Raw genomic sequence first — 18,440 nt, forward strand, 5'->3', positions numbered from 1 at the left:
GTCAGTCCGCGTCATTCTATTTGACAAACTAGTCACTGTGTGTTCACTATACATACCACCAAGCTACAAACTTAACCGCACAGATTTTCATCACCTCATTGACCAGCTGCCGGCACCCTACATTGTTGTTGGTGATCTCAATGCTCACAACACTCTGTGGGGGGATGCCCGGTGCGATGCGAGAGGCCGACTGATAGAGCAATTCCTCCTGTGCTCCGGAGCATGCCTCTTCAATAAAAAACAGCCTACCTATTACAACATTCATCACAACTCATACTCATCGATAGACTTGGCGCTTGGTTCTCCCTCTCTCTTTACCGAGTTAGAATGGAACGTGGTCATGAATTCGTACGGCAGTGACCACTTTCCTGCTATGTTAAACTTGACATTATCGCATGAGGTTCCTCCTCATATTCCCAAATGGAAAATAGCATCCGCTGACTGGGAGAAATTTCAAGAATTGACACTTTTACCTCGTGACTTTATCACAAATTGTGACATTGATTGCGCAGTAGCATTCTTCAGTGCGTTTATTCTGGATGCTGCTGAAAAGTGTATCCCGCAAACAAATGGGCACTCGTGTAAACGACGTGTTCCCTGGTGGAACGATGACTGTAGAGAAGCGCGTAGGAAACAAAATAAAGCCTGGGGCATCCTGCGCCGATATCCAAACGCAGAAAACCTCGTCGAATTTAAAAAAGTGAAATCACTGGGTAGGCGAACACGACGTCAGGCAAGAAGGGAGAGTTGGGTCAAGTTTCTCTCCGGCATTAACTCCTACACCAATGAAAAGAAAGTCTGGAGCAGCCTCAGAAGTCTTAAGGGGCAGCAAGCATATCCTCTGCCTTTAGTGAGTCAAGGGAACACACTGGAGGACCAGGCCAACAGCCTTGGCAAGCACTTTGAGCGCATTTCCAGTTCTGCGCACTACTCAAAATCTTTCTTAAAACATAAAGAAATGACAGAACGGAAAACATTAGAGTTGAAGTCCAAAACAAACGAACAGTATAATACTCCATTTAAAATTGCCGAACTTAGGACGGCCCTCAATGCGTGCCACAGCACAGCGCCGGGACCAGACAGAATTATGTATGACATGCTCAAACACCTTCATGATGACACCGAAATCAGTTTACTTGCTCTGTATAACACTATCTGGGCTGCTGGGTACCTGCCGTCTACGTGGAGGGAGGCCATTGTTGTTCCTATTCTAAAGGAAGGCAAGGACCCCTCTTCAGTTACAAGTTACCGTCCAATAGCCCTTACGAGCTGCCTGTGCAAGGTGTTCGAGAAAATGATAAACAAAAGACTTATGCACTTTCTAGAAACCAACAAACTTCTTGACCCCTTTCAATGTGGTTTTAGAGAGGACCGATCTACTACAGACCATCTCATACGCATTGAAGCATACATCCGCGATGCGTTCATCCACAAACAGTACTGTCTCTGTGTGTTTCTTGACATGGAAAAAGCATATGACACCACATGGCGCTACGGCATCCTTAGAGATCTGTCAGACATTGGTATTCATGGCAATATGTTGAATATCATAAAGAGCTACTTATCCGAGCGAACATTCCGTGTTCGTATTGGGAATGTCTTGTCCAGGCCGTTTATTCAAGAAACGGGAGTACCCCAGGGTGGTGTCCTGAGTTGCACCCTCTTTATTATAAAAATGAATTCATTACGACTCTGCATTCCACATAACACATTCTATTCAATGTATGTGGATGATATCCAGGTAGGCTTTAGGTCATGTAATCTTGCAGTGTGTGAGCGGCATGTCCAGCTTTGTCTGAACAAAGTATCCAAGTGGGCTGACCAAAACGGGTTCAGGTTAAGTCCAGAGAAGAGCACCTGTGTGCTCTTTTCTAGAAAGAGAGGCCTCCACCCAAATCCCGAAATTGACTTGCTTGGCCAGCGGTTACCTGTAGAGGCCGAGCATAAATTTCTAGGCCTAATTTTGGATTCTAAACTCACATTTACATCACACATCAAGTATATTAAAAACAAATGTATAAAAACAATGAACATTCTGAAAGTACTCTCACGCACATCATGGGGGAGTGACCGAAATTGTTTGATCAATCTCTACAAAAGCCTCGTTCGAACGCGCCTGGATTATGGGGCAATAATATATCAGTCTGCCACCCCAAGTGCTCTGAAAATGCTTGACCCAGTCCACCATTTGGGCATCCGTCTGTCTACGGGAGCTTTTCGCACTAGTCCCGTGGAGAGTTTGTATGTCGAATCCAATGAGTGGTCATTGCACCTGCAAAGAACATACATGTCTTTTATATACTATTTAAAAACGAACGCAGACAAAGAACACCCTTCACACACGACTATCAATGACTTGTCAAGTTGTACGCTTTTCGAGAACCGTCCTTCGTTTCAACAGCCTTACTCACTTCGTGTGAGGAGCCTCGCTGAACAAACGGGTGTGCCACTTATTGAACACAGTCTGATGGCTCCCGTTCCATGTCTGCCGCCGTGGCAGTGGCAGCCCATAGACTGTGATACATCATTTGTTGAAGTTACGAAGCATGCGCCTATAGCACATATACACACTCACTTTCTCGAATTGCAGCACAAATACAACTGTCCTGAATTCTTTACGGATGCTTCCAAGTCTGATAGTGGCGTGTCCTATGCTGCCGTTGGTCCATCCTTTTCAGATTCTGGCATTCTCCACCCTAATTCAAGCATATTCACAGCGGAGGCCTATGCTATACTTGTGGCCGCTAAACATATAAAGGAACTAAAGCTACAACGTGCGATAATATTCACCGACTCTCTGAGTGTTATAAAAGCTTTGAAGACCCTCAAAAAACATAAAAATCCTGTCTTTTTGATGCTTTACTCTCTTCTGTGCACCATATACTCGCTCAAAAGACAAGTTGTATTGTGCTGGGTGCCAGGGCACCGCGAAATCCGGGGAAATGTGTTAGCGGACCAACTGGCTGCCTCAGCTAAGGACAACGCTAACACTAATGCATCTATGGCTGTCTCTGCGTTAGAACTCAAACAATTCGTAAAACAGAAGCTCAGGGCGCACTGGCAGCTTTCATGGGATAAGCAAACGCGAAATAAATTACATGTTATCAAACCGAGCCTTGGAACTTGGCCGTCAATATCAAGGTCACGCCACACTCAAGTAATACTCACAAGACTACAAATAGGACACACCCATAGCACTCATTCACACCTTTTGTCTGGTGGTGATCCTCCCGTGTGTGACGGATGTGGTGACCCACTCAGCGTTCTTCATATTTTAATTGAATGCAAGGAATTGGATGCTCTTAGACAAAAACACTTTCTACTTCTTCACCGACATCAAATGCCACTGCATCCGTCAATGTTTATAGGTAAAGAGCCTGTTTTTAAGCACAAATCATTGCTCGCATTTTTAAAAGATATAAATAATTTTCATGTCATATTTCCAGGAAATCCGTAGCACGACCTCCAAGTGGAGGTTGCTGCTGCGGTAACTACATTAAAAAGCACCTGCCTGGCGTCCCTTGGACACAAGGGTCGTTGACAAGGCAGTTGTGCTATTATCGTTTTATGATTTTATTACTATGACCGTCTATCATTCATCCTCACTTCAAGTGTCACGTCATGCTCATGATTTTAGTATCATTTTTTTTTTTTTTTTTTTTTTTACCTGCCTTGGAGCGCGGAATTTTAGGCCACTATACAGCCACGTAACATTATCATTGCTCACATCCCTAAATACCATTGTTATACACTGACAAATATTACACTTTTATAATTTTTATGGCGCTCTTTGGCCAAACATGGCCCTTGCGCCAATAAAACCAATATAATAATAATAACATTACCCTACCGACAACATATACCTTTGCACCCTGCAATGTTCGTCGGTAGGGAACCGCTTTTTAGTCACAAATCATTGTTAGCGTTTTTTAAAGAAATTCATAGTTTTCACATCATATACCCGGGCATCCCGTAGCATGACCTCTCCAGAGAGGTTTTTGCTGCGGTGGTTACACAAGAAAGCACTTGCCTCACGGCCCTTGGACGCAAGGGTATGAACGTGTGAGGCACTTGTGCTAATGCCATACATATCCACCATCGTCTTTTATTATCACCAACTTTTGTCATCTAGTCACACCGCACACACCTTTCACGACATGGTCATGATTTTATTACTTGTATGTTTTTACCCGCCTTACCGCGAGGAATTTTATGGCCCTTATACAGCTGCTTATCACAATCATTGTCCATGTTTTTAGTAAGATGAACTGGCGCTCTTTGGCCGTGAAATGGCCCTTGCGCCATAAAACATCAAACATCATCAACATCATCACACTTTTTCTCATAAAAATGAATTCCTTGCGCTTGACCATCCCTCGCAATATGTTTTATTGCACATATGTCGATGACGTCCAGCTTGGCTTTAGGTCTTGCAATCTGGCATTGTGTGAGCGGCAGGTTCAGTTAGGTTTAAACAAGCTCTCCAAATGGGCAGAGGAAAACGGATTCCGACTGAACCCACAAAAAAGCACGTGTGTCTTGTTCTCCCGAAAGAGAGGCATGCACTCGGAACTCGACATTAAACTGAACCGTCAACGTCTGTCCGTCAAAGCCGAGCATAAATTCTTAGGCCTAATCTTGGACAACAAGTTGACCTTCGTGCCGTACATCAAGTATCTAAAAACAAAATGTTTAAAAGCCATGAATGTTTTAAAAGTGTTGTCACGTACTACTTGGGGCAGTGATAGGCAATGCCTCATGAACCTCTATAGAAGCCTCATTCGCACCCGCTTAGATTATGGGGCCGTTGTTTATCAGTCTGCTACTCCAAGTGCCTTGAAGATGCTGGATCCCGTGCACCATTTGGGCATCCGCCTTTCTACGGGTGCTTTTCGCACCAGCCCCGTAGAAAGCCTTTACGTTGAGTCAAATGAGTGGTCGCTTCATCTGCAAAGAACCTACATGTCCTTTGTTTACTTCCTTAAGGTGAAAGCAGACAAGGAGCACCCCTCATACTCTACAATTAATGATTTCCCCGCAGGGGCGCCTGTTAAAGCAGGCGTTTGGTGTGTAGCGACACCACGGACCCGAGCTAACGGGGGAGTTTCTACTCCCTCCCACGCCTAGCCGTGCGTGGCTTTGCCGTGTCCGGGGAAAAGGGGATCCTGGGGGTTGAGCTGACGCTGGGTGATTGGACCTTGAAGGCCCCCCGGCCGAGGCAACACACCCCTTTGGCCCCGGCTTCACGTAGACGGCACCTCTGGGCTGACCCACCCAGGGGAAATCGGCAGTCGCCTTTTCCTATCTCTCTCTCCCTACATCTTCGTCTTTATCTCTTACTATTTATCTGTCCTGTCTTCTACTCTCTTCCGTTTACTTCCGATATTCATGGCGGCAAGGGTTAACCTTGTGTAGGTATCCCACCTTGGATAATTACATTAGGTTATAGTGACAGCGTACGGCTGGCGTCGGGAGGGCTTGTTTCAACAAGTCCAACCGCGTCCCCTTGTTGGGCTCCGTGGTGGGTGGTCGCCGCTGTTACCGAACACATTCATACTTGTATGGCTTTACAAGCATCCGCCGACCTTGATCGGTCTCGCAAGAGAGGCCGCACCGAAGCAAGTTTTCACGTCTCGAAAGAAACTAAATTTACTTTTGCGAAGTACCACATTATCCACAGTGACAGCACACCTCTAAGAAAATTATCCCCATTTTTGGTGGCCAAGTGCCTAAAAGAAAAAATAGGACCCACATACAAAGCATCCAAAATGTCAAGCGGTGACCTCCTTTTGGAGCTAACCGAAAAAGACCAAGTGCCTAAGCTGTCCCAACTAACCAGCATTGGAGAAACAGCTGTCACCGTTTCGGTCCATCGCTCTCTAAACACCAGCAGGGGAGTAATCTCTGAGGAAGACTTCTTAGGCCTTAGTGACGAAGAACTCCTCGAAGGTTTCCAAGACCAAAACGTCATCAAAGTTCAAAGAATTGTAATGCGTCGCAATAATCAGGAAGTACCCACCAAACACGTAATACTAACCTTTGGAACATGTGAAATGCCCACCTCTCTTAAGGCTGGGTACTTAAAAATAAATGTCAGACCCTACATTCCCAACCCCAGACGCTGTTTCAAATGTCAGAGATTCGGACACGCCTCGCACTCTTGCAGAGGCAAAGAAACATGCGCAAAATGCAGCGCAAACGACCACAAATCAGAAAACTGCTCATCCTCACCCCACTGTGTTAACTGTGACGGGGAACACCCAGCGTATTCCCGGTCATGCCCATGTTGGAAAAAAGAAAAAGAAGTGATCGCTCTGACCGTCAAAGAAAAAATATCATTCAGCGAAGCGCGAACAAGGCTATCATACCTGTTCCACAAAAGTTACGCCGATGTGACGCAGTCGGGGGCAGCGTCACAAAGGCCTCAGGAGTCAACCGCTACCACACCCAGTGGTTCTATGGTGACTCAAACCGCCCCCGTAAAAGAAGCAGCGCCAGCTGCTCCATGTACATCAAAGGGCCCGCAGACTCCGGTCTCCCTGGGCCCTAAACTGAATAGAGTGCCAAGGCCTGAGATTCGTTTCTCAGCGCCTCACTCTCGATCTTCCAGCGCCTCAGACAAGGCAATGGAGATCGACCACAAAACTCCGGTGTCATCGACACCAAAGGACAAGCGCTCTCTCGAGCGTACCAAACAGGACAAGGACAAAGTCCCTGTAACCACAATAAGTAAGCGATAACCGTAATGGTTATCGTATTTCTTTCTATTTCTTAATATTGTCACCTATCATCTTTTATACCAATCAATCCCCAGAAGTATATTTACTTAATTTTATTCTGCCATGGCTTTTATTGTACATTGGAACTGTAGAGGCTTAATTCATAACTTAGGTGACATAAAGGACATCATTAACAAATTCTCACCAGTAGCTTTTTGCCTCCAAGAGACAAATCTTGGTACAAAACACAGCCACTTCCTAAAAGGCTTCAAAGTTGCCCGAAAGGACCGCGAACATTGCAACCGTCTTTCAGGAGGAGTAGCCATAGTGGTGCAGGGCAGCACTCCTACGCGAGATGTCCAAATAAACACATCTTTCGAGGCCGTAGCCGTCACCATCCTATCATACAAGACCATCACCATCTGCTCACTGTATATCCCACCTCACACCCTTTTCACCACCAAAAACTTAGAAAATCTAGTGGAACAGTTGCCAAAACCATTTATCTTAGTTGGGGATTTCAATGCTCATTCAACCCTTTGGGGTAGCGACAAAACTGACGCAAGAGGGCAAGCCGTGGAAGATTTCATTTTATCAAATGACATCTGCCTTCTTAATTCCGGTGCTTTTACCTACTTTTCACCAACCTCGCGCACTTTTAGTTGCTTAGATCTCGCCATGTGTTCATCGTGTATTTTTAATGATTTTAAATGGGACGTCCTCAACACGTCTTATGGTAGTGATCATCAACCCGGCATCATAAAACTCATACCATCTTACCCAACTCTAACAAGCAGGCCACGCCGGTGGAAACTGCAGCTCGCGAACTGGCCAGTTTTCACAGAAAACGCTAAGCTCGATGAAGTTTTCTCATCGGAGCTTTCTGTTGAGGAACTAAACGAAGAGTTCGTCAAAGTGTTAATTTTAGCAGCAGAAAAAGCAATACCGCAATCATCCGGCATCGTACGCAAGAAATTCAATCCTTGGTGGACAAACGAGTGTACTGATGCCAAAAAACTACAAAATAAGGCCTGGGGAATTCTACGAAGATACCCCACGTACACCAACCTCATCAACTTCAAACAGGCAAAAGCCAGAGCCCGATTTATTCGAAGACAGGCAGAAAAGGATTCATGGCAAAAATACATATCATCAATTAACAGTTCAGTCACATCTAAACACATCTGGGACCAGGTGAGGAAGTTCAAAGGAGAGTACTCCTCCTACACAATACCACTGCTCACAAGTCCAGACACACAATCAACACTAGAAGACCAGGCCAACCTATTAGGAGAACACTTTTATAAGGTATCATGCTCAGCAAATTACACCAATACATTCCTGAAATACAAAGAAAATGCAGAAAGACAAAGATTGCCTACTAGCAGTACCTCAAATGAAAGTTATAACCTTCCGCTTACGCTGCACGAATTGAACAGGGTACTCTCTGCCGGTAAAAAAACGGCAACAGGGGCTGACCAAATACACTACGCAATGTTGGCACACCTATCCCAAGCATCCACACGGGCACTTCTCCAATTCTTCAACAAAATATGGGACTCTGGCATAATGCCTGAAGATTGGAAAAAAGCCATAGTCATACCATTCCTAAAACCTGGTAAACCCCCAACAACCCCAAGTAGCTACAGGCCCATTGCATTAACAAGTTGCCTTGCAAAAACTTACGAAAGCATCATAAATATTAGACTTACCTTCACTCTGGAATCGGAGCACCTAATAGACGCACACCAGTGCGGATACAAAAAGGGCTGTTCCACCACTGATCACATTGTTAGGCTGGAACAAGAAATACGACAAGCATTTCTACACAAACAGTTCTGTCTCTCGGTCTTCTTTGACCTAGAGAAAGCATATGACACAACTTGGAGATACGGAATTCTCAGAGATCTAGCTAACTTAGGGATTCGCGGAAGAATGCTGAACTGCTTACACGATTTTTTATCGAATAGAACTTTTCAAGTACGTTTGGGTACGGTACTGTCACGAATATTTGTCCAAGAAAATGGGGTACCACAGGGCTGCGTTTTGAGCACCACCCTGTTTATAGTAAAAATGAACTCCATCAACAGGGCTATACCCCGTACAGTCATGCACTCCATCTATGTTGATGATCTACAAATTGCATGCCGAGCCTCCAGCCTATCATCCTGCGAAAGGCAACTCCAAATTACAATAAATCGGCTTACGAAATGGGCCGACCAAAATGGTTTCCGCTTTTCAGCCCAAAAAACCACAGCTGTTCTCTTTACACAAAAGAGAGGACTGTTCCCTGAACCCGCGCTCAAACTATACAACACCAACATGCCGGTAAAACAAGAACACAAATTTCTAGGAATCACATTCGACCGAAAACTAAACTTTCTGCCACACATAAATGCACTGAAAACTAAGGCAAACAGAGCACTCAATGTGCTCAAAGTACTCTCCCATAAACACTGGGGTTCCGATCGATTCTGCCTTATACGTATTTACCGATCCCTTGTACGCAGCATTTTAGACTACGGATGCATAGTCTACGGCTCGGCGCGAAACTCATACATCCGCCGTCTTGACCCTATACACAACCTCGGTCTCCGTCTGTCAAGTGGTGCTTACAGAACATCACCTGTGCAAAGTCTATACGTAGAATGCAATGAGCCCCCTCTATGTGATCGAAGAGCATTACTAACCTTGTCATATGTTTTAAGAATAAGGTCGTCACCTGAACACATCTGCTATGAAATTGCCGCAAAATGTGACTCGCGCTCACACTATCTCAACAAACCGAACCTAATCAAACCACTTGTCCTACGTTTCGAGGAATACTGCCGCTTTTATACCATCCCTGTTGAATCACTAGATGTCGCTATTAAACCACCAAGACTGCCGCCATGGTTTGACCTGTCACAGCTATGCGAATTTTCACTGAGCCGTTTCAACAAAAAAAGCACCCCACCAGAACACATAATCCAAGAATTTTATACACTTCAGCACGAATATAGGGATTACGAAGAATTTTACACAGATGGCTCAAAAACGGAGGACCACGTGGGTATTGGGATTGTGACGAAGAAAAGCGCAATTTCTGTGAAAGTACCTCGTAGTTTTTCCATTTTTTCAGCTGAAGCTTATGCCTTGAGTGAAGCAGTTCGGAAAATCATCGCTGAAAAATACAAGAAAGCAATCATATACACCGACTCACTAAGCACACTAAAAGCACTACATATAAAATCCGAATGTGAGCCTATAGTAGGCGACATTCTAAACATGGTATACTTAAACAGCCAGGCAACCTGCATCCGTTTCTGCTGGGTCCCAAGTCATGTTGGGATACCTGGAAACGAAAAAGCAGATAAGTATGCTTCCCAGGCAGCCCATAAAACAGTAACAAAAGTGAAAATTCCCCTTAAAGATATCCAGAGAACAATTCGCCTGGCCCTACTAGCAAAATGGCAAAAGCAATGGGACACCTGCACGAACAATAAGCTCCACCTGGTGAAACCCACACTCGGGGAATGGAAGACCTGCCGTCACCAGCAACGGTTTATTGAAGTTGTATTATGCCGACTTCGCATTGGACACACACACTTGACACACAACTTCTTACTCGCAAAGGAAGAACAACCAACGTGTGAAAAATGCCAAGAAGCGTTAACACTTATGCACATCCTAATCACATGTCCTACCATTGAAACACAGAGACAAAAACATTTCAGCAAGCTATACAAACAACACGTACCTTTACACCCTGCTTTGTTCCTAGGAGATGACCCTCTAGTACCTCTGCCTGACTTGCTAAACTTTCTGAAAGAAAGTGACCTGTTAAATAAGCTTTAAAATCTCATCTTTTTAGTGTCCATTCCTGAAAGTCTTGTGTCTGGCGCAGCATAGCCTTAGCTGCTTTTGCGCCATAAAAAACCAAATTAACCTAACCTAATTAATGATTTGTCGAGCTCCATTTTGTTTCGAAACAGGCCTTCAATGAGGCAGCCCTTCTCGGTTCGCCTGAAGGGTCTAGCTGAAGACACTGGAGTGTCACTCGAACACAGTTTAATGGCCCCTGTTGCATACCTTCCACCGTGGCAGTGGCAAACTATAGATTGCGATGTGTCTTTCTTAGAAGTTACTAAACATGCGCCTATTGCCCATATCCGAACATATTTCCTGGAACTTCAACACAAATACACACGTCCTGAGTTCTTCACAGATGCCTCCAAGACTAACTCCTCTGTGTCCTACGCTGCTGTCGGCCCATCCTTTTCGGATGCTGGCCCTCTACATTCAGACACAAGTATCTTCACAGCGGAAGCCTATGCGATACTTGCGGCGGCTAAACACATCAAGCAATTACAAATACAAAAAGCAGTAATTTATACAGACTCCCTCAGTGTAGTAACGGCTCTGCACACTCTTAAAAAACACAAAAACCCAGTCCTTGTCTCACTTTACTCCACTTTATGCACACTCTACTCACTCAAACAACATGTTGTAGTGTGCTGGGTGCCAGGGAACCGTGAGATTCAAGGCAACGTGAGGGCGGATCAGCTCGCTGCATCCGTCCACAAAAGCACTGCCCCTACACCGATATCGATCCCGGCCCTTGATCTCAAGCCGTCTCTCAAACGAAACCTCAGAGTATACTGGCAGAGCAAGTGGGATACACATACACAAAACAAACTACACGTTATTAAGCCACACCTTGGTCATTGGCTGCCCGTATCGAAATCGCGTCATACAGAGGTAATACTAACAAGACTCAGGATAGGACACACATACATGACACACACACACCTTTTGTCTGGTGGCGATCCACCATTGTGTGACAGATGTGGGGAACCATTGACAGTCCTTCACATTTTAATTGAGTGCAAACAATTGGACACTGTAAGAGAACAACACTTTCCATTACCCTACCGACAACATACACCTTTACACCCTGCAATGTTCGTCGGTAGGGAACCGCTTTTTAGTCACAAATCATTGTTAGCGTTTTTTAAAGAAATTCATAGTTTCCATATCATATACCCAGGAATCCCGTAGCATGACCTCTCCAGAGAGGTTTTCGCTGCGGTGGTTACACAAGAAAGCACTTGCCTCACGGCCCTTGGACGCAAGGGTATAAACGAGTGAGGCACTTGTGCTAATGCCAATCATATCCACCATCGTCTTTATTATCACCAACTTTTGTCATCTATTCACACCACACACACCTTTCACAGCATGGCCATGATTTTATCACTTGTATGTTTTTTTTTACCCGCCTTACCGTCCCCGCAGGGGCGCCTGCGCAAGTAGGCGTTTGGTGTGTAGCGACACCACGGACCCGAGCTAACAGGGGAGTTTCGGCTCCCTCCCACGCCTAGCCGTGCGTGGCTTTGCCGTGTCCGGGGAAAAGGGGATCCTGGGGGTTGAGCTGACGCTGGGTGATTGGACCTTTAAGGCCCCCCGGCAGAAGCAACACACCCCTTTGGCCCCGGCTTCACGTAGACGGCACCTCTGGGCTGACCCACCCAGGGGAAATCGGCAGTCGCCTTTTCCTATCTCTCTCTCCCTATATCTTCGTCTTTTGTTCTCACTTTACATCTTTCCTGTCTTCTCCTCACTTCATTTTACTTCCGATTTTTCCTGGCGGCAAGGGTTAACCTTGTGTGGCTATCCAAACTAGGGTAAACCATATTGGGTTATAGTAACTGCGTACTGCTGGCGTTGCGCAGACATGCCCACATGCTCTGCCACGTCCCCTTGTTGGACTCCGTGGTGGGTGGTAGGCGCTGTTACCGAAAAATCCACATTTTCCCATGGGATCCTCGACCCCCTCTCTAACTGATCGTGCCTCGAAAAGGGTACGCACCGACGCAACTCTACTACTTTGGCCCAAAAACAGAGAAACTTTTCCAAAATACCATGTTCTCCACTGCGAACAATCATCTACAAAAGCTAGAACAATCTCACCCTTCCTTGTAGCTAAGTGCTTGAGAGAAACCATTGGAACCGGTTATAAGGCCACGAAGATGGCAAGTGGTGATCTGCTTCTCGAACTAAAAGACAAAGAACAGTACAATAAACTCTCGCACCTAGTAGCCTTTGGTAACATCCCCGTCTCGGTGAGCGCACATCGTACTATGAATACAGTGAAGGGCGTGGTATCGGACGAAGACTTGATGACACTGAGTGAAGAAGAGCTTCTTGATGGATGGAAGGACCAAGGTGTGATACATGTCCAGCGCATCAAAATCAGACGTAACAACAATGAAATAGCAACAAAGCACGTGATACTCACCTTCAATTCAACCACTTTACCTGAAAGTCTCGAAACTGGCTATGTAAAACTCCATGTCCGACCTTTCATTCCAAACCCGAGGCGTTGTTTCAAATGCCAGCGATTTGGTCATGCATCCCAGAGCTGCCGAGGACAGCTGATGTGTGCTAAGTGTGGCACAACCGGCCACAGCGCTGATGAATGTAGTCATGACGAGGTCCTCTGTGCTAACTGTGAAGGTAGTCACCCCGCATACTCCAGAGCGTGCCCAGCCTGGAAAAGAGAAAAAGAAATAATCACTATAAAAGTTAAGGAAAATATCACATTCAGGGAAGCAAGACAACGGGTCTCGTTATCATTAGCACTAAAAACACCTTTTGCCGAAGTGGTGCAACGAGGGGCGGCACCACAAAGGCCCTTGGCAGTTGCCCGGACCGCGCCTAGCGTGCCGAGGCAAACGCCACAAGCCCCCATGGGGGGAGCAGCCTCGGCTGCCCCACCCTCCTTGAATACAGCCCCACCGAAGGCTCCTGTGAACCTTGGCAGCAGCCAGGGCACCACACAAACTAAAGAGGTCCCCTCGACCTCCAGCCCGGTGGGGTTTAAGGCTCCGTCTGTTACGACGAAGCCTACAACGAAAACATTATCTGTCGCCTCTCCTGAGGCGATGGACACTTCAACTGCACCGGCGCAGATTGCGCCAAAGGAGCGGCGGGGTTCCCTCGACCGCTCTAAAAAAGACAAAACGGTAATTACAGGGCCTTCTAAAGGCTCTGTAAGATAAATCACTTCTCTCTTCAGACACCAGCCACACTCATTTCGTACACACAGCACTTCTTTACTCCCATAATGGAGACACAAATTATACAATGGAACGTCAGAGGACTACTTCGAAACCTCGACGATGTCCAAGAACTTCTACACAAACATTCTCCAAAAGTGCTGTGTGTACAAGAAACACACTTAAAATCCAAGAATACAAGTTTCTTGCGTCAATATGTTGTCTTCCGAAAGGACAGAGATGATGCTGTGGCGTCATCTGGTGGTGTAGCCATTATAGTTAATCGAGGAGTAGCATGCAGTCATCTACTACTACTAACACCCCTAGAGGCAGTGGCTGTTCGAGCAGTTCTATTGAATAAGCTCGTCACCATCTGCTCTCTATACATACCGCCGCAACACCGCCTAGAAAAACATGATTTCCAGTCTTTAATAGATGAGTTACCAGAACCTTATTTGGTTCTAGGGGACCTGAATGCGCACAGCGGTTTATGGGGTGACTGTCGATGTGATGCACGAGGTCGTCTCATTGAACAGTTCCTCTTTTCATCAGGTGCTTGTCTGTTGAATAGAAAACAGGCAACATATTATAACCTTGCAAACAATACTTACTCCTCCATAGACCTCAGTATTGCATCTCCTTCACTTGTACCATTACTTCAGTGGAAAGTCATAAATAACCCATACGGAAGTGACCATTTTCCTTTAGTTTTGAGTACACCAATAACATATGAATATCCTCCACATGTTCCCAAATGGCTGGTGAACAAAGCCGACTGGGAACAATTTCAAAAGATTACACACCTAAGTTGGACCGACATATGCGGATTAGGCATAGATGAAGCTGTGCAGTACTTCACGGCTTTTCTTACTGACGCAGCAGCCAAGTGCATTCCACAAACATCTGGACTGCCCGGCAAACGACACGTCCCGTGGTGGAACACTGAGTGTCAGAATGCGCGAAAGGAACAAAACAGGGCATGGAGGTTGCTGCGCAACTCGCCGACAGCGGAAAACCTTGAGAGCTTTAAGAAAATAAAATCTCGTGGCAGGAGAACGCGTCGGCAGGCCAGAAGAGAAAGCTGGCAGAAGTTTTTATCAGGGGTCAATTCATACACACAGGAGGCTAAAGTCTGGAACATGGTCGGTAGGATAGCAGGGAAACAAGTACACACACTTCCACTCGTAAACACTCAAGGGGATACCTTGGAAGATCAGGCAAACTTCCTCGGGGCACACTTTGAACGGGTATCCAGCTCGTCCCACTATACTGACACTTTCCAAAAATACAGAACAAGAATAGAAAAGCAGAAACTCGAACACAAATCCACTAGATACGAGGCATATAACCAAGCTTTCAGTCTAGCGGAGCTCCGAACATCTCTAAACTCCTGCAGCACTTCTGCCCCAGGTTTTGACCGTGTGGTGTATGAAATGCTAAAAAACCTACCAGCCGAAACACGAAAAACCATACTTTGTTTGTACAATGCTATCTGGTTTTCTGGCACTATCCCTAGCTCCTGGAAAGAGGCTATTATTATTCCCATTTTGAAAGAGGGCAAGGACCCTTCTTTAGCTTCAAGTTATAGGCCTATTGCACTTACAAGCTGCTTGTGCAAAGTATTCGAAAAAATGATAAACTGCCGACTTGTACATATCCTTGAAACAAACAATTTGCTCGACCCATTTCAGTGCGGGTTTCGAGAAAGTAGATCCACCACAGACCATCTTGTTCGTATCGAGGCACAGATCAGAGACGCCTTTGTCCATAAACAATATTTTCTCTCTGTGTTCCTCGATATCGAAAAGGCGTATGATACAACATGGCGTTTTGGAATCCTAAGAGACCTGTCCCACCTTGGTGTGCGCGGAAGAATGTTTCATATAATCGAAAGCTACCTGTCAAACCGGACATTCCGTGTCCGTCTGGGCAGTGTGCTCTCTCAAACATTTGTCCAGGAAACAGGCGTGCCACAAGGTGGCGTGCTTAGTTGCACACTTTTTCTCATCAAGATGAATTCCTTGCACTTGTCCATCCCTCGCAATATGTTTTATTGTACATATGTCGACGATGTCCAGCTTGGCTTTAGATCTTGCAATCTGGTAATGTGTGAGCGACAGGTTCAGTTAGGTTTAAACAAGGTCTCCAAATGGGCAGAGGAAAACGGATTCCGACTGAACCCACAAAAGAGCACGTGTGTCTTGTTCTCTCGAAAGAGAGGCATGCACTCGGAACCTGACATTCGACTGAACGGGCAACGTCTGTCTGTCAAAGCCGAGTATAAATTCTTAGGCTTAATCTTGGACAACAAGTTGACCTTCGTACCGTACATCAAGTATTTAAAAACAAAATGTTTAAAAGCCATGAATGTTATTAAAGTGTTGTCACGTACTACCTGGGGTAGTGATAGGCAATGCCTCATGAACCTCTATAAAAGCCTCATTCGCACCCGCTTAGATTATGGGGCCGTTGTCTATCAGTCTGCTACTCAAAGTGCCTTGAAGATGCTGGACCCCGTGCACCATTTGGGCATCCGCCTTTCTACGGGTGCTTTTCGCACCAGCCCCGTAGAAAGCCTTTATGTTGAGTCAAATGAGTGGTCGCTTCATCTGCAAAGAACCTACATGTCCTTTGTATACTTCCTTAAGGTGAAAGCAGACAAGAGGCACCCCTCATACTCTACTATCAATGACTTGTCGAGCTCCATTCTTTTTCAAAACAGGCCTTCAATGAGGCAGCCCTTCTCGGTTCGCCTGAAGGGTCTAGCTGAGGACACTGGAGTGTCACTCGAGCACAGTTTAATGGCTCCTGTAGCATACCCGCCACCGTGGCAGTGGCAGACTATAGACTGTGATGTGTCTTTTCTAGAAGTCACAAAACATGCGCCCATTGCTCATATCCGAACATATTTCCTGGAACTTCAACACAAATACACACGTCCTGAGTTTTTTACAGATGCCTCTAAGTCTAACTCCTCTGTGTCCTACGCTGCTGTTGGCCCTTCCTTTTCGCATGCTGGCCCTCTACATCCAGGCACAAGTATCTTCACAGCGGAAGCTTACGCGATACTTGTGGCAGCTAAACACATTAAACAATTACAAATAGAAAAAGCAGTAATTTATACAGACTCCCTCAGTGTGGTAACGGCTCTGCACAGTCTTAAAAAACAAAAAAACCCTGTCCTTGTCTCACTTTACTCCATATTTTGCACACTCTACACACTCAACCAACATGTTGTGGTGTGCTGGGTGCCAGGGCACCGTGAGATCCAAGGCAACGTGAGGGCGGATCAGCTCGCTGCATCCGTCCACAAAAACACTGCCCCTACATCCATATCAATCCCGGTCCTTGATCTGAAGCACTCTCTCAAACAAAACCTCAGGGACTACTGGCAGAGCAAGTGGGATACACACACACAAAACAAACTACACGTTATCAAGCCACACCTTGGCCATTGGCCACCAGTATCAAAATCACGTCTAACAGAGGTAACACTAACAAGACTCAGGATAGGACACATATACACGACACACACACATCTTTTGTCTGGTGGTGATCCACCATTGTGTGATAAATGTGGTGAGGCATTAACAGTTATTCACGTTTTAATTCAATGTAATCATTTAGACACTCTAAGAAGACAACACTTCCCACTTCCCTACCGACAACATATACCTTTACACCCTGCAATGTTCGTCGGTAGGGAACCGCTTTTTAGTCACAAATCATTATTAGCGTTTTTAAAGGAAATTCATAATTTTCATATCATATACCCGGGCATACCGTAGCATGACCTCTCTAGAGAGGTTTTTGCTGCGGTGGCTACACAGGAAAGCACTTGCCTCACGACCCTTGCACGCAAGGGTACTAACGTGTGAGGTACTTGTGCTAATGCCATACATGTCCACCATCGTTTTTCATTATCACCAACTTTTGTCACCTATTCACACCATGCACACCTTTCACGGCATAGTCATGATTTTATTACTTGTATGTTTTACCCGCTTTACTGCGAGGAATTTTATGGCCCCTATACAGCCGCTAATCACAACCATTGTCCACATTCCTGTCTCATGAACTGGCGCTCTTTGGCCATAAAATGGCCCTTGCGCCAAAAAAACACCATATATATACCCGCCTTACCGCGAGGAATTTTATGGCCCTTATACAGCCGCTTATCACAATCATTGTCCATTTTTTTTAGCAAGATGAACTGGCGCTCTTTGGCCGTGAAACGGCCCTTGCGCCATAAAACATCAAACATCATCATCATCATCATCATCATGATGCCATGCCACCATCCGGTGGTGTAGCAGTTACCCCTTCAAACTTCCGTCGAGGCGGTGGCTGTCCGAGCAGTTATTCTAAACAAACTTGTCACAGTCTGCTCTTTGTACATACCTCCGCACCACCGTCTTGAAAAACTTCAATTCAAGTCTTTAATAGATGAACTACTTGAACCTTACCTGGTCCTTGGGGACTTGAACGCACATAATGGTCTGTGGGGTGACTCTCGCTGTGATGCACGAGGTCGTCTCATTGAACGATTCCTCATTTCATCAGGTGCTTGTCTGTTGAATAGGAAAGAGGCAACATACTATAACCTTGCCAACAAAACTTACTCTTCCATAGACCTCAGTATCGCATCTCCTCCACTTGTACCATTACTTCAGTGGAAAGT

At 45.6% G+C, this 18,440-nt stretch overlaps 1 long non-coding RNA gene across 1 annotated transcript in view; it reads right to left on the bottom strand.

The window, feature by feature from the left end:
- Positions 1-1,646: 1,646 nt before the first annotated feature.
- LOC142765592 (uncharacterized) overlaps positions 1,647-18,440 on the bottom strand; it is a 63,924-nt gene continuing 47,130 nt past the window's right edge. The window contains exons 2-4 of the long non-coding RNA XR_012884326.1: positions 9,817-10,519; positions 8,432-8,516; positions 1,647-2,272 (exon numbers count right to left, since the gene is read on the bottom strand). This is a non-coding gene — a long non-coding RNA (uncharacterized LOC142765592). The remainder of the gene's footprint in view (positions 2,273-8,431; positions 8,517-9,816; positions 10,520-18,440) is intronic.

This window comes from Rhipicephalus microplus, chromosome 6 (assembly GCF_043290135.1).
Source record: "Rhipicephalus microplus isolate Deutch F79 chromosome 6, USDA_Rmic, whole genome shotgun sequence".
NCBI classification, from domain to species: Eukaryota; Metazoa; Arthropoda; class Arachnida; order Ixodida; family Ixodidae; genus Rhipicephalus; species Rhipicephalus microplus.